Here is an 18,348-nt window from a genome sequence, read left to right as displayed (position 1 = left end):
ACCATAAGTTTGTTCTCTATAATTCAGAGTCTGTTTATTGATTTCTCTCTCTCTCTCCTTCTCTTTTTTCCCTTTTTGTTTTGTTTCCTAAATACCACACATGACTGAAATCATATAGTATTTGACTTTCTGTCGTTATCTATATGTCTGTTTTTGTGCCAGTACCATGCTTTCTTTATCACTACAGTTCTGCAATGTAATTTGAAGTCCACAATTGTGATGCCTCTAGCTTTGCTTTTCTTTTTCAAGATTGCTTTGGCTCTTCGGGGTCTTTAGTGGTTCCATACAAATTTTAGGACTGTTTGTTCTAGCCCTGTGAAAAATGCTATTTGTGTTTTGATAGGTAGTGCAATAAATGTGTAGATTGCTTTGGGTAGTATAGATATTTTAACAATATGTGTTCTTCAAATCCATGAGCATGGAAAGTCTTTCCATTTCTTTGTGTCCCTTCAATTGCTGTCATCAGTGCTTTATGGTTTTCAGAGTTCAGATCTTTCACCTCTTTGGTTAGGTTTATTCCTAGGTATCTTATTATTTTTGGAGGAATTTTTAATGGGATTGTTTCCCTTAATTTCTCTTTCTGCTGCTTTGTTATTGGTGTATAGAAATGTAATGGGTATGTCCACAGTGATTTTGTAATCTTTGACTTTACTGAATTTGTGTACCAGGTCTAGCAATTTTTTGATGGAATCTTCTGGTTTCCTATATAGAGTATCATGTCACCTATAGATAGTGAAAGTTCTCCTTCTTCCTTGCCTATACAGATGCTTTTTATTTCTTTTCATTGTCTGATTGCTGTGGCTAAGACATCCAATATTATGTTAAATAGCAGTGGTAAGAGTGGACATCTCTGCCTTGTTCCTGACTGTAAAGGAAAAGCTCTCAGTTTTTTGTGTTTTGTTTTTGTTTTTGTTTTTGTTTTTCCCAATGAGGAAAATATTAGCTGTGGGTTTCCATATAGAGCATTTTTATATTGAGATATGTTTATTTTACACTTTTTTTTGAGGGTTGTTATCATGATTAGATGTTGTACTTTGCTAAAGGCTTTTTCTGCATCTATTGAAATGATCATAGGGTTCTTATCCTGTTTTTATTAATGTGCTGTATCACACTGATTTGTGAATATTGAACCACCTTTGCAAGACATGAATGAATTCCATTTGATCATGATGAATGTCTTTTTAATGTATTGTTAGATTCTGTTTGCTAATATTTTATTGAGAATTTTTGCATCTATATTCATCAGGAATATTGAACTGTAATTCACCTTTTCAATGGATTCCTTACCTGGTTTTGATATCAGTGTAATGTTGGCTTCATAGAATAAATTTGGACATTTTCTTTCTTTTTTCATTTTTTGAATCATTTGAAAAGAATAGGTATTAACTATTCTTTAAATGTTTCATAGAATATGCCTGTAAAGCCATTTGGCCCTGGACTTTTGTTTGTTGGGGACGTTTGATTACTGATTTAATTTCTTTGCTGGTTATGGGTCTGTTCAAGTTTTGTAATTCTTCCTCTTTCAGTTTTGGTAATTTTTATGTTTCTCAGCATTTATCCATTTCTTACAGATTGACCAGTTTGTTGGCATAGACCTTTTCATAATATTGTCTTATAATTCTTTGTATCTTGTGGTGTTGCTTGTTATTTTTCCTCTCTTGTTTGTGATTTTATTTATTTGGGTCCTTTCTTTTATCTTTTTGGCAAGTCTGGCTAGAGGCTTATCAATTTTATTGATATTTTCAAAGAACCAGCTCCTGGGTTTATTGATCTATTTCTTTTTTTTTTAATTTTTAGTTTCTATATCATCTATTTTTGCTTGAATCTTTATTATTTCCTTCCATCTGCTGGCTTTAGGCTTCATTTGTTCTTTTTCTACCTCCTTTAAGTGTAAGTTTTGGTAGTTTATTTCTGATTTTTCTTGCTTCTTGAGGTAAGAATGTATTGCTATTTTTTTTCTCTCTTAGGAATGCTTTTGCTATAATCCAAAGGTTTTGAACCTTTGTGTTTTCATTGTTACTTGTTTCCATGTATTTTTAAAATTTCTTCTTTGATTTCCTAGTTGACTAATTTATTGTTTAGAAGCATGTTCTTTAACCTCCGTGTATTTGTGGTCTTTCTAGATTTTTTCTTGTAATTAATGTAGTTTCATAGTATTGTGGTCAGAAAAGGAGCATGGTATGAATTCAATATTTATCTATTTGTTGAGCCTTGATTTGTGACCTAATATGTGATCTATTCTGAAGAATGTCTCATGCACACTTGAGAAGAATGTGCGTTCTACTGCTTTAGGATGAAATGTTCTGAATATATCTGTTAAGTCCATCTTCTCCAGTGTATCATTCAAGCCCATTGTTTCCTTGTTGATGTTCTGTTTAGATGCTCTTTCCATTGATGTAAGTGGGTTGTTAAAGTCCCCTAATATCATTGTATTATTATCCATTAGTTACTATATTTTTGTTAATTCATTTACATATTTGGGTACTCCCATGTTGGGTCCATAAATAATTATGGTTGTTATATTTTTTGTTGAATCATTCCTTTTATGATTATACAGTGCCCTTCTTTGTCTCTTGATAAAGTCTTTGTTTTAAAGTCTAGCTTGTCTGATATAAGTATTGCTTTTCTGACTTTCTTTTGACATCCATTTGTGTGATAAATTATACTCCATCCCCTCACTTTCATTCCAAAGGTGACTTTTGGTCTGAAATTACACTTTATAGGCAGCATATAGGTCTTTTTTTTTCTTAATTCATTCTGACACCCTTTGTTATTTGATTGGAAATTTAGTCAATTTACATTCAAAGTAATTACTTTTTGAGAGAGAGAGACAAAAAGAGTGAGGGAAGGAACAGAGGGAAAGTGAGAAAGAGAGGGAGGGTCCATACCCTGCATGGAGCCTTACATGAGGCTTGATTTCATGACCCTGAAAACATGATCTGAGCTGAAGTCAAGAGTTAGATGCTTATTCAACTGAACCACCCAGGCACCCCCAAAGTTATTATTAAGATATGTATGTATATAGTGCCATTTTATTACTTGCTTTGTCATTGTATCTGGAGATTTTCTCTAATCTTTTCCTGTTGTTTTTCTTTTTTTTTTTTTTTTCACCTTTGTTCTCTCCTTTCTACTAAAAAGTCTCCCCTTTGATATTTCTTGCAGGTCTGGTTCAGGGGTCAGGAACTACTTTATTTTTTGTTTGTCTGACATAGTCTTTTTATCTCTCCTTCTATCCTGAATGAGAGTCTTGCTGAATAAAGTATTCTTGGCTGCAGATTTTTCCCATTCAGCACTTTTACTATATCATGCCACTCCCTTCTGGCTTCCAAGTATTTCTCCATCTGGCCTTATGGGTTTTCCCTGGTACATCAAGGACTTCTTTTCTCTTGATGCTTTTAAGATTTATTTTTATCACAATATTTAGCAAATTTAATTACATTATGTCTTGGTGCTGGCCTGCTTTTGTTAATTTTGATGGGAATTCTCTGTGCCTCCTGGACCTGGATATCTGTTTCCTTTCCCAGAGTAGGTAGTTTTCATCTATTAAAATTTCTGCCCCCTTTTCTCTCTCATCTCCTAGAACTCCTGTAATACAAATGTTATTACATTTGAGGGAGTCAGTAAGTTCCTTAAGTCTATTCTCACATCACATAATTGTTCTTTCTCTCTTTTGTTCAGCTTCATTACTTTCTATTACTTTGTCTTGTAGGCCAGCAATTCATTCTTTTTTTTCAATTTATTTTATTTCTTTTCAGTGTTCCAGAATTCATTGTTTATGCACCACACCCAGTGCTCCATGCAATACATGCCCTCCATAATACCCACCACCAGGCTCACCCAATCTCCCACTCCCCTGCCCTCCAAAACCCTCAGTTTGTTTCTCAGAGTCCACAGTCTCTCATGGTTTGTCTCCCTCTCTGATTTCCCCCAACTCACTTCTCCTCTCCAACTCCCAATGTCTTCCGTGTTATTCCTTATGCTCCACAAGTAAGTGAAACCATATGATAATTGACTCTCTCTGCTTGACTTATTTCACTCAGCATAATCTCTTCCAGTCCGGTCCATGTGGATACAAAAGTTGGGTATTCACCCTTCCTGATGGAGGCATAATACTCCATTGTATATATGGACCATATCTTCTTTATCCATTCATCCATTGAAGGGCATCTTGGTTCTTTCCACAGTTTGGTAACTGTGGCCATTGCTGCTATGAACATTGGGGTACAGATGGCCCTTCTTTTCATTGCATCTGTATCTTTGGGGTAAATACCCAGTAGTGCAGGGTCATAGGGAAGTTCTGGTCTTTTTTTTTTTTAAGATTTTATTTATTTGACAGAGAGAGAGAGAGATCATAAGTAGGCAGAGAGACAGGCAGAGAGAAAGAGGGGGGAGGGAGCAGGGAGCAGAGAGCCCAACACGGGGCTCCATCCCAGGACCCTGGGATCATGACCTGAGCCGAAGGCAGAGGCTTTAACCCACTGAGCCACCCAGGCACCCTGGAAGTTCCATTTTTAATTTCTTAAGGAATCTCCACACTGTTTTCCAAAGTGGCTGCACCAACTTGTATTCCCACCAACAGTGTAAGAGGGTTCCCCTTTCTCTACATCCTCTCCAACACATGTTGTTTAGTGTCTTGTTAATTTTGGCCATTCTAACTGGTGTAAGTCAAACTCTCTTTCTTTGCAGATGACATGATACATTATATGGAAAACCCAAAAGACTCCACCCCCAAACTACTAGAACTCATATAACAATTCAGTAATGTGGCAGGATACAAAATCAATGTACAGAAATCAGTTGCTTTCTTATACACTAACAATGAAAATATAGAAAGGGAAATGAGAGAATCGATTCCATTTACTATAGCACCAAGAACCATAAGATACCTTGAGATAAACCAAAGAGATAAAGGATCTGTACTCGAGGAGCTACAGAACACTCATGAAAGAAATTGAAGAAGACAGCAATTCATTCTTCTGCTTCTTCTAGCCGGCTGTTCATTGCATCAAGCCAGTTTACAATCTCATTTACTTCACTCTTTATCTCTGATTCTTTTTCAACTATTTTATTTTTGTAGTAAAGGTCTCACTGCTGTCTTCTATTCTTTTCTCAAGGCCGGTGAGTATCCTTCTGATCACTGCTTTAAATTCTCCATCAAGAATGTTACCTGTACCTGTGTCACCTAGATCTCTGACTGTAGCCTTATCCTGTTCTTTTATCTGGGACATAATACTCTATGTTGGCATTTTGTCTAAGCCTCTGCCTTCTTCTCTGTATTAGAAAAACCAGTTATGTCTTTGGCTCCTAAAATGAATGCCTTAAGAAGAGATCATGTAGTGCCTAGGGATTTGTGCTTCAGAAAGTGTCTTTGGTGTGTGCTGTGTGCACTCTGCTGTTGTAGTTTGGCTGCTCTATCCTTCAGATCAGTCATTTGCAGAGGATTTCCTTGCCTACTGTGGACAGTGTTTGGTCCCTGGCCTGAATATAGTGAGCTAGGTGTGTTCCAATTTGTTCGTGGAATGAGACCTGATACCACCTCCACCAGAACTGAGATCCTTCAGAACTCTCTGGTTTGGAAACATGGTGTGGGCAGACATGTTTGTGCTGGTCTTCTGGGGGAAGGACACACTGCATTAGGAATGAGGCAAGTGTGAATGAGAAGGACAATCCTGCCAGAGTACAGGGGTTGGGGCTTGGTGTATGCAAGTTAAACAGCCAGTGTCAGCACTGTGTTGCTCCCTGCAGGTGGCTTTCTATTTATGCTGAATAGCAGGGGAGGGAAAAGGCACCAGTCAGCTCTCTTGTTCCCAAAGAGTTGTCTCTATGAATGTTACCTCACAGGGACACAAGTTCTGAGAAGAGTGCATAACCTCCTCCCTTTATGTCTCAGGTGTTCTTCAGATTGTTGTCTCCATGTTGACTGCCTGTGGATTGTTTACTTGCCCTTTCTGCAGGAGCAGAGCAGTGCCCTCCAAACTCTGTCCCAGCAAAGTTCACTGACCTTTAAAACTCCAGGCTAAGTCCAGCTGCTTTTAAGAATTCAAGAAATTCAACTCCTCTCATCTTTCAAACCCATGGCTTCAGGGGAACATTATCCATGTGCATTCCCATGTGTGTTCCTCTGTTGCCCTTCTTCATGACCACAACTCACTCCCCTCCATAACACCCACAATCTGTTTCTCCCCTAAATCTTATCTTTGCACTTCCTACCTTCTTCAATATGGCCTCTTCTCTCCCACTGATTGTGGAGTTTGTTCTGTCAGACTTCAGGTCAGTTTCTGGAGAACTTAGCTTAATTTGATAGTTATCTAACTGTGTTTGTGGGATGAGATGAACCTAGGGCCCTCCTACTCTGCCACTATCCTCCCCAACTCTCCCAATGGTCAATTAATTTCTTTTCCTTTCTTTCTTTTTTTTTTCCTTCTGCATGCAACCTGCTGAAATATGTTTTTTTATTTTTATTTTTTTCATTTGATTTTATTTTTTCAGTGTTCCAAGTTTCATTGCTTATGCACCAATCCCAGTGCTCCATGCAATATGTGCCCTCCTTATTGACCACCACCAGGCTCACCTAACCCCCCACCCCTCTCCCCTCCAAAACCCTCAGTTTGTTTCTCAGAGTCCACAGTCTCTCATGGTTCTACTCCCCCTCCAATTTCCCCCAATTCACTTTTCCTTTCCTTCTCCTAATGTCCTCCATGTTATTCCTTATCCTCCACAAGTAAGTGAAACCAGATGATAAATGACTATCTCTGCTTGACTTATCTCACTCAGCATAATCTCCTCCAGTCCACTCCATATTGATACAAAGTTTGAGTATTCATCCTTTCTGATTTTTACTGAAGTTGCCAAGACATTTCAATGAAGAAAGGAAAGCCTACCTAACAAATGGTTATGAAACAATGGTAAAAAGCATAATTCAGAACCACAAATATTATCAGGGAAAAAGAATAATTTTATAAAATAATAAGGAAGTTAATTCTTCAAAAACATTTAACTTCCTGAAGTTTATATGCAAAATACAACAGAACATCAAAAAATATGAGACAATAAGTTATAGAACTGAAAAGAAGAATAGATAAATCAACAATAATGGCTGGAGAATTTATAACTCACTTCTAAGTAACTGGCAGAACAGTAAGGATATAGAAGACCTGAATAACACTACCAAACAACTAGGTCAAATTCAAAATTATAGAAAACACTAGACCAATAGCAGCAACAAAAATAAAACATTTTCTTGTCAAATGTACACAGACATTTCATCAAAACAAAAAACCTACATTCAGATCCATAAAACAAATCTCATTACATTAAAAAAATAAAAATTGTAGAAAGTATGCACTTGAACCATAATAAAAACTAGAAATGAATAACAGAAAGATATCTACCTTACCTAAATATATGAAAATTAAATCACAATTCAAAATAAACATCAGTTAAAAACAAGTTTTGAGAGAAATTTTAAAATAATTTGAACTAAAGAGGAGTTAAGATGATAGAGGAGGAGGAGGGGAAATCTAAGCTTCTTTCCTCCCTCTAACACAGTTAGATAGTTATCAAATCATTTTGAACACCTAATAAATCATTCAAAGGTCTAAGAGAACAAAAACTGCAAGTCTACAAGTAGAAAAGAGACCACATTTTAGAAGGTAGTAAGTGCAGAGAGTTGATTTGGGGGAGATATAACTGCGGGTACTGCAGAGGGGAGGAAGCCTGCTTAAGGAGACTACCACAAAGTATGATAAGTAATTAGACACAAAATCTGAGCTTTTAGAAGTCCGGTCTTGTGGGGGACACACCTAGTTTAAAGGTGCTCATGTGGAGAAGTGGGGCAGAGTCATGAGTGACAGTATGGCCTGAAGATTCCCTGGGTTGCAAGAAGAATCGGTGTCACCAATATGCGGCACTGTTCCGAGGCACAGGAGCAGGGATGTTGGCTGAGAGCAGTGAGACTTGGTGCTGTGTTTCTGCTCTATTTTGCCATGAACTCTGAAATGCTGCAAAGCCACATGACTGCTTTCTTGGGACAGGTCAGCAAATGGGAAAATTGTGGTGAGAAGCTTCTCCAGACTATCAGTGAAGATCCATGTAACAGGAGTCACTAAAATTTGTACTTTTGAAACTCAGTAATGCACCTGAGATAAAAAGCAGGGCGAACACAGGGTTCTGACAGAAACCAGGGACACAAGAGGGGTGACTAGTTGCTCTGTGAAGGTTTACTGAAGAGTGGGGCTGTGAAATTTCAGCTCTAGGGTTAGAGAGAAGAATGCCACCATATTTATCCTACCCATCAGGACTGAAAGCGTTCATGGAGCAAAATAGCACCAACTAGTAGAGAGGGGAGTTGCTTACAACAAGCCCTGCCCCCCTTCTTCCTGGAGGCACATGTCCACTAGGCATGTCCACCTGAGAATCAGCACGGCAGTTCACTTCACCAGAAGACAAGCACAAACTACTCACTCACAACAAAGCTTCAACATTAAGGTAGATACAGTCTAGCTTTCATGTTTATTTTTTATTTCTTTATGATTTTGTCATTTATTTTCTTGTGTTTTCAGTGCCTTTAAAAGATGATGATGATGATGATTATATGTTTTACAAATATATTATTTGTTGTATATTTTTATTTTATTTTATTTTTTATTTTAAATCTGGATTCTTTTTTTAATTTGAAGTCAATTGGCCAACATATAGTACATCATTAGTTTGCGATGTACACTTCAGTAATTCAGCAGTTGTATATAACATCCAGTGCTAATCACATCATGTGCCCTCCTTAATGTGCATCACCCAGTTACTCCATCCTCCCACACACCTCCTTTCCAAAAACCATCAGTTTCTTTCCCATAGTTAAGAGTCTCTCATGGTTTGTCTTCCTCTCTGATTTCATCCTATTCAGTTTTCTCTCTACTGTTCTGTGTCTTATATTCCACATATAAGTGAAACAATATGACAATTGTCTTTCCCTGATTGACTTATTTTGCTAAGCATAATACCCTCCAGTTCCATCCACATTGATGTAAATGGTAAGTTTTCATCCTTTCTGATGGCTGAGTAATATTCCATTGTAAAAACATACCACATCTTCTTTATTAATTCTTCTGTTAATGGACATCTGGGATCCTTTCATAGTTTGGTAATTGTGGACATTGCTGCTATTCCAGAGTGGCTGTACCAGCTTACATTCCCACCAACAGTGTAAGAGTGTTCTGCGTTCTTCACAACCTCTCCAACATTTGTTGTTTCTTGCCTGGTCAATTTTTGCCATTCTAACTGGTGTAAGGTGGTATCTCATTGTGGTTTTGATTTGTATTTCCCAAACCCAAGTGATGTTGAGCATTTTTTCATGTGTCTGTTGGCCATTTGTATGTCTTCTCTGGAGAAATGGTGTCCATGTACACTGCTGCTCGCTTTCTTGACTGGATTATTTGGTTTTTTTGGTGTCGACTATGACAAGGTCTTTATAGATCTTGTATACTAACCTTTATCTGATGTGTCATTTGTAAATATCTTCTCTCGTTCCATAAGCTGCCTTTAGTTTTGTTGACTGTTTCCTTTGCCATGCAAAAGTTTTTCATCTTGAGGAACTCCCAATCATTCATTCTTGCTTTTGTTTCCCTTGCCTTTGGGAACAGGTTTAGCAAGAAGTTGTTGCAGCTGAGGTGGAAGAGGTTGCTCTCTGTGTTCTACTCTAAGATTTTAGTGCATTCTTGTCTAACATGCAGGTCCTTCATCCATTTTGAGTTTATCATTGTGTATGGTGTAAGAAAATGGTCTAGTTTCATTCTTCTACATGTGGCTGTCCAATTTTCTCAGCACACTTTATTGAAGAGACTTCCCTCTTTCCATTGGATATTCTTTCCTGTTTTGACAAAGATTAGCTGGCCATAGAGTTGAGGGTCTATTTTGGGGTCCTATATTCTGTTCCATTGACCTATCTGTCTGTCCATGATGTCCATGGTGTCCTGATGTCCTGATGATAACAGCTTTATAATAGAGCTTGAAGTCAGACATTATGTTGCCACCAGTTTTGGTTTTCTTTTTCAGCATTCTTCTGGCTATTTGAGGTATTTTCTTATCCCATACAAATTTTAGGGTTAATTGTTCCAGCTCTGTTGTTGGAACAACAAGATGTTGCTGGTGTTTTGTTAAGGATTGCATGGAATGTGTGGCTTGTTTGGATAGCATAGACATTTTAACAGTATTTGTTCATCCAATTCATAAACATGGAATATTTTCCATTTGTTTGTGTCTTCCTCAATTTCTTTCATAAATGTTCTGTAGTTTTTAAAGTACAGATCCTTTACCTCTTTGGTTAGGCTTATTCCTGATTTTCTGTGGTTTTTGGTGCACTTGTAAATGGGACCAATTCCTTAATTTCTCTTTGTTCAGTAACATTGTTAGTGTATAGAAATGCACCTGCTTTCCTGGAATTGATTTCATAACCTGCCATATTGCTGAATTTTTTTAATTCTTTAATTTTCTGAACAACTCTCTCATTCCTTAGTAGGATGTTCTTTAACCTCCAAGTATTTGAGCTGCTTCCAAATTTCCTATTCTGATAGAGATCAATGTTCAAAGCATTGTGATATGAAAACATGCAGAGACTAAACCCAATCTTTGGTAGCAGTTGAGTCCTGATTTGTGACCCAGTATGTGGTCTATTCTTGAGAAGGTTCCTTGTGCACTTGAGAAGAATGAGTATTCTGTTGTTTTAGGGTGGAATGTTCTGTATATATCTATGAGGTCCATCTGGTCCAATGTGTCCTTCAATGCTCTTGTTTCTTTATTGATTTTCTGCTTCAATGATCTGTCTGTTTCTGAGAGAGGCGTGTTAAGATCTCCTACTATTAATGTATTCATATCAATATGACTCTTTATCTTGGGAAAATTTTCATGAAGAACTTGTTCCACTATATTTTCTAGACTTCTTTCTTTCTCCTCCCCTTCAGGGATTCCAATGATTCTGACGTTGGAACGTTTCATGGCCTCATTTATTTCCCTGATTCTGTCTTCATGGTTTCAAAGCTGTTTGTTCCAGGCTTCCTCTTGATCCTTTCTCTCTATCTGTTTGTCCTCCAGATCACTAATTCTATCTTCTGTCTCAGTTACCCTAGCTTTGAGAGAATTTAGATTAGATTGGAACTCATTGAGAGCATTGTGAACCTCAGCCCTGGTAGCTTTTAGTTCTGCCCTAACATTGTGAACATCCTGTCTGGTCGCTTTCAGCTCAGCCATAATCAATTTCATTTGGTCATCCATGGCTTTCTCCAACCTAGCTATTGCCTGGATAATTGTTAACCTGAATTCTCTTTCCAACATATTGTCTATGTTGACAGCTGTTAGCTCTGTTGCAGAAGGTCCATGCTCTGTATTTTTCTTCTGTTGGGCATTCCTCCTCCTAGTCATTTTGGTGAGAGATGACTGAACAGATGTAGCTGGTTGTATCGACCGTGGTACAGTCTGGGTGCACCCTGGAACACTTCTGAGCAATCAGGATTCCCCACCCAAATGAGAGAAAAAAGAAAAGAAAAAGAAATGAGAGAGAGCGAGAGAGAGAGAGGAAAGAAAGGGAAGATGAAAGAGAAGGTTCAGCCCAAACGGGCCCCCAGGTAAGATTTATGAGGTATACAAACAAAAACAGACAAACAAAAAGACTGATAAAAGTATATAACAAGAGAAAAAAATTATATATATGCAAATAAAGGAAGAACCTCGTCAAAAAGAACCCCACGTGTAAGATTTATATACTATCAGAACAAACACAAAAACACAGAAACACTGGTGGAAGAAAAAGATGGGAGAGTGGTTATAAATTCTCAGTGTGGGCGAGGAAGTTTGTTTTGATTCTTCCTGGATGTATCTTGATATCTTTGTTAAAGGACTCAACTTTCCTAGGCTAAAGGGGGATTAAAAATTGGTTTACCTATAGGGGTTGTATTGACTGGGGAAAGGGGGTTACTTTGAAGTTTAACTCTATATGAATATTAGAAAATAAAAATAAAAAAGGAATAAACTAGACTAAACTAAACTAAAATTTTTTAAAAAATTCAAAAAATAGAAATGCAAAAGAAAAACACAGGTGCATGTATCAAAAAGTTCAGGTTAGAAGGTTATTATGGAATTTGATGTACTCAACAGCTTGCTGTGATGGTAAATATGTTAAAAAATTATCTATAAAAAAATGAGCCAGAATAGTGAGAACAAATTAAAAATAAAAGTTGTCCTATGAAATAGTGGTGGTGGTTCTCTTGTAGTCTTTTTTTTTTTCTTTCCTGGTTGGTTTTCTGGGTGAGGGGCCTACCACGTGGGTTTTCAATCAATGATGTTCCCTGAGTTAAGTCCTCCAGTCCCCCTCAAGGGGGTGGGCTCTGAGGAAACCGGTTTTTTCAGGTTTTTGTTCTCTGGAGGTTTTTATGTTTGTTCACCTTTTTTTTTTTTCCTCCGCCTTGACCGCTTTTGATGGTTTTTGTAGGTTTAGAGGAAAGCAAACTGTACCCTGACCTCCCTCTCAGAGAGAAGCCTCAGTCTGTTCTTCTGTGGGTGTTGCAGAGCCCATATAAATCCCCCGTTGGCCGTTGGCAGTGCAGGTTCCGAGTGCGGTCCCTGGGGATGCAGGATCTTCTGCTTGTACCCAAAACCACGGCAGCAGCGGCGGCTGTTTGGGCAGCTCCAGACCACCAGAGAGGTTCCAAGCAGCAATCACACACTGAGATTTTCCCACTGGCCCGGGCTGGGAGTGCCTGGTCTTTCTGGGTCTAAGAGTGCCCGGGCTTGCGCGCACCTCTTTCAGGGGAGAGTCTGGGGCGCGCGTCTTAGGCTCTGCCCACTGGCGTCTTCTGCCCCTGTAGAGATCCAGATGTGTATAATTCTGATCTCAGGCTGATTTCATGGGTGATCAGAGTTCTTTGGTAGGTAACCAGCTCACATTAGGGTACAGGTTGAAAAGGCGCCTCCTCTTACTTCCCAGCCATCTTGTCCCCCCTCTTTGTTTTTTTTTTTAATAAAGCATCACCAACTTCTCTAAGTCTCTCTTCATGTGCTGAGTTTTCTTTCTTTTCTTCAGTTTCCTTCCTTTCCAATAGCCTGTCTTCTAGATCACTTATTCTCTAATCCGCCTCACTTACCCTTGCCATTAGAGCATCCAATTTAGACTGCATCTCATTCATAACATTTTAAGGTCAGTCTGACCAAATCGCATTTCTCTCCTAGAGATTCTGTATTATCACATGTGCTTTTTTTTCAAGCCTAGCTATTGGCATTATACTCGCTATCCCACATTTGATCTCTGACATCTTGCTGATATCCATATCCATTAGTTCTGTTGCAGAGGACAGTGCTTCTGGTTCTTTTCTGTGTTCAGAGCACCGGTGTCTACAGTAGTCAAACTGTGAAAGTATCCAAGTTGTCCTTCAATGGATGAATTGATGAAGAAGATGGGGTTCATATATACAATGGAGTATTACTCAGCCATCAGAAAGGATGAAAACCTACAATTTACATCAACATGGATGGCACTGAAGGAGATTATGTTAAGTGAAATAAGTCAATCAGAGAAACACAATTATCATATGGTTTCATTCATATGTGGAACATAGGGGATAATGCAGAGGACAATAGGGATGGGGGGAAACTGAATGGGAAGAAATCAGAGAGGGAAACAAACCATATGAGTCCCTTGACTCTAGGGGAAAAAAACCTGAAGATTTAGGAAAGGAAGGTGGGTGGATGATGGGATAACTTGGTGATGGGGATTAAAGAAGGCATGTGATGTGATGAACACTGGGTGTTATACTGAACAGATGAATCTTTGAGCATTATATCAAAAATCAATAATATACTATACCTTGGCTAATTGACCTTAAATAAATAATTTTTTAAAAAAAGCAAAAATGAACTACTGGGACTTCAAGATAAAAAGCTTTTGCACAGCAAAGGAAATAGTCAACAAAACTAAAAGGTAACACATGGAATAGGAGAAGAGATTTGCAAACAACATAGCAGATAAAGGGCAAATACTCAAGGTCTATAAAGAACTTAACAGTTTTGTGGAGGGATAACAGTGGCAGAGTAGCAGACCTCATTTCATCTGGTCCCTCAATTTTAGCTGTATATCTATCACACCATTCTGAACACACAAGAATTCAACCTGAGATTTAAGAAGATTTATCTGTATCTCCACAGCAGGAAAACAATTAATTTTTGCAAGGTAGGAGATGCACATTCTTGACTCCTCAGGGGAAAATTCCAAAGATAAACAGAGTGGGGAGGGAGCCTCCATAAGCTGGCTGCCAGAAAGTGATATAACATCAGAACAAAAACTTGGAAACCTTGAAAATCTACTCTAGTGAGAGGCACCCTCTTCTGAAAAGGTCACAGAGGGAGAAAAGGGGAGAATTCTAGATGGATCATTGTGGTCTCAGGTTGCCAGGAGTCTCAGAGAAAATGAACCAATAGAGTGCCCAAGGAGTGGAGGAGGGAGACTGCTTATGGCCAGCAAGCCCAGAGGGGACTTTCAGCTCCAGGTACCATAAACCAAGAGGTGAGGTGGTAGGGAGAATGCCCTCTACCTGACCACCATGAAAGGACTAGAAGGTGCAGGCTATCTAACATCCTAGTGGAGATATAGAACTGCTTTTGCCCATGACAGGGACAACTCTCAGAGTGGTGTGGCCCATGAAGAGATGCTGGGGTAGCACCCAGCATGACCTAGGAGCTGTAGAAGAGGGTAAACACACAATCCCATGACCATAAGCAATTATGGAGTCACAAGACACAGAGATGCTCTCGGTCCCTTTAATTCCCCCAGGAGAAGTGTGACTGTCAGGAGCTGAAGGATTTGGCAGTTTGGCACACAAAGAGTACATGTCTGTGACCAGGCAACATCTCTCAGGGCAGTGTGAACCCAAAGGGTCATTGGAGCAACACTCAGCATGACCTGGGAGCTGTGGAAGAGACTTAACACATGACTCTAAGCGGCTAGCAATTGCAAAATCACAAAGTGCAGAGAAACTCGCAGGTTCCTGTGATTCCCCCAGAAGAGGTGTGGCAGGCACGAATTGCACAAGTCTGTAGAGTTTGGTATATACAGAGTTAGAGACAGATTGACCTGGAGGATTTGTTGGTGGGTGGGGTGGGGAAAGGGAGACCATGACATTGTGGCTCTGGGCCAGAGATTTCTGCATGGCCACATTTGCTCTGACCCTTTAAAGAGAAATGGAATGACACCAGGGAACAAAAATCAAACAGACAACCATCTCACATTGAGCCTATACCCCTGACAAAGGATGGGGCTACTCCACCCAGGCAAAGATGCCTCAGAAGCTAAGCAGCCAGCCCCTCCATCAGAAGACACTGGAAGAACAGGTGAATGATAAGTATATCTCTCACAGAATCAGAAAACCCTAGCACCAGAGGAAAATAACATAAGGAGTTCCAAGTGTTCCCTCACAACTCACTTATACTCCAGGCTAAAATTTTATTTATCTTTTTTTTTTTTTTAGTTTCTTTTCTTATTCTTTTTTTTAATGTCCTGCTCTCATTCCAATTAGATTCATATTTTGCAACCTATGTCTTTAAGTCACTTCTTAACTTTTTTGTCACATATATGTTTTATAGATTTATGCCCCATACTAGACTATTTTGCTTTCTATTTGATTTTTATCTTGATGTGTATGTAAGCTCTGATTTCTCTGCAATTTGGGGATATAGTGTTTTAGAGCACACAGACCAAAAATCAAGCAGACGCTGGCAGATCACTCTGCTGTGTCTGCTCTCAGAGATTATAATCTCTTTCCCAATCCCCTCTTTTCCTTCTTTTTTTCTTTCTTTTTAATTGTTCTGGATCATCTTGACTTTGGTGATAGATCTGTGGTAGCTTTCAACCCCTTTGGATTTTTTCTAAGATGCATTTTGCTGGGTCATGGTTGGCATTTTGGATTCTGTCCATTCCCTCAACCATCCCTCAACAGAATGACTAGGAAGAGGAGCTCCCAACAAAGAAGAGAACCAGAGAAAATGTCCTCTGCCACAAATAAAGTGGATATGGTTATAAGCAAGATGTCAGATAAACTTCAGGGTAGCAATCATGAAGCAATTAGGATAGACTTCAAAAAAGCATTACAGACAATATAGAATCTCTAAGGGCAGAAATGAGATCAAATCAGACCAAACTTAATCTCAGGAAACAAACTGAGTGTTGCTGGTGGGGTGGGGGGATAGGGTGGCTGGGTTAAGGACATTGGGGAGGGTATGTGCTGAGATGAGTGCTGTGAATTGTGTAAGACTGATGATTCACAGACTTGTATCCCTGAAGCAAATAATGTATTATATGTTAATACAAAATTTTAAAAAATGTTATGAATGAGATGCAGTCTAAATTGGATACCCTAACAGCTAGGGTAAATGAGGCAGAAGAATGAACTGGTGATCTAGAAGATAAGCTGATAGAAAGGAAGGAAGCCAAAGAAGATAGGGATAGGCTGCTAGTAGCCCATGAGAAGAGACTTAGAGGGACATTGTAATGAAACATCCCAATGTCAGAATTATTGGGTTCCCCAATGGGGTAGGGAGAGAGAGAGGACTAGAGGTATATTTGAGCTAATCATAGATGAGAATTTCCCCAATCTGGGGATGAAAATAAACATTCCTGTCCAAGAGGCAGAGAGGACCTCTCCCAAAAATCAACAAAAATAGATCAACACCACAGCATATAATAGTGAAGCTTGCAAATCTTAGAACCAAGGAAACTATCATGAGAGGAGCTGGGGGGGGGGGATAGATTTCTTATGTACAAAGGGAGGGACAACAGAATAACATCAGACCTGTCCACAGAGCCCTGGGAAGCCAGAAAGGGAAAGAAAGACCCCAAGAGTAATATAGACCAGAAATTAACAGAGACAAACTATAGAAAGAGGGACTTTACAAGCAATGCAATGGCATTAAATTCAATAGTTACTATCAACATGAACAGAGTGAATCCTCCTGTAAAAAGGCATAAGGTTTCAGATTGGATAAAAAATAAAACCTATATGCTGTCTACAAGAGACCCATTTTGAACCTAAAGACACATCCAGACTGAAAGTGAGGGGATGGAGAACCATTTATCATGCCAACAGACATCAAAAGAAAGCTGGGATGGCAATTCTCATATCAGACAAATTATATTTTAAACCAAAGACTATAGTAAGAGATGGAGAGGGACATTCTATGATACTTAAAGGGTCTATCCAACAAGAAGATCTAACAGTTCTAAATATCTATGCCCCCAACATGGAAGAAGCCAACTACATAAACCAACTATTAACCAAAATAAATTATCATATTGATAATGATACACTAATAATAGAAGATTCAACATACCACTCACAGCAATAGACAGATCATCTTAGCAGAAGATTAACAGAGAAACAAAAGCTTTGAGGAACACATTGGATGAGATGGACTTCATAGATATATAAAGAACATTTGATTCTAAAACAGAAGAATACTCATTCTTTTTTATTGCACACAGAACTTTCTCAAGAATATATCACATACTGGGTCACAAATCAGGTCTCAATCAATACCAAAAGACTGATATTACTCCTTCATATTTTCAGATCACAATGCATTGAAACTGAAACTCAAACACAAGAAAAAAATACTAGAAGTAATGCAAACACTTGGAGGTTAAAAAGCACCCTGCTAAAGAATGAATGGGTCAACCAGGAAATTAAAGAGGAAATTAAACAGCTCATGCAAACCAATGAAAATGAAAACATATTGGTTTAGAACCTATGGGATGCAGAAAAGATGGTCCTTAGAGGGAAGTACATAACCATCAAAGCCTTTCTCAGAAAATTAGAAAAATCCCAAATGCACAAGCTAATTTTAGACATAAAAGATATGGAGAAATAACAACAAATAAAGCCTAAACCAAGCAGGAGATGAGAAATTATAAAGATTACAGCAGAAATCAATGAAATAGAAACTAGAATAGTAGAACTGATCAACAAAACTAGAAGTTGGTTCTTTGAAAGAATTAATAAGATCAATAAACCTCTGGCCAGACATATCCAAAAGAGAAGAGAAAGGACCCAAACTAATAAAATCATGAATGAAAGGGGAGATATCATGACCAATACCAAGGAAATAGGAACAATTATTAGAACTTCTTACCAGCAGCTATATGCCAAGAAACTAGGCAATCTGGAAGAAATGGATGCATTCCTGGACACATATAAACCACAAAGCCTGAAAGAGGAAGAAATAGACAATCTGAACAGACCAATACCCAGCAAGGAAATTGAAGGAGTAAGCAACACCCTCCCCCAAAAAAGAGTCTGATGGCTTCCCAGGGGGAAT

The sequence above is a fragment of the Lontra canadensis genome, unplaced genomic scaffold (assembly GCF_010015895.1).
Source record: "Lontra canadensis isolate GAN:19392208 unplaced genomic scaffold, GSC_riverotter_1.0 scaffold259, whole genome shotgun sequence".
In the NCBI taxonomy this organism is placed as follows: Eukaryota; Metazoa; Chordata; class Mammalia; order Carnivora; family Mustelidae; genus Lontra; species Lontra canadensis.
This window is presented reverse-complemented; position numbering follows the sequence as displayed.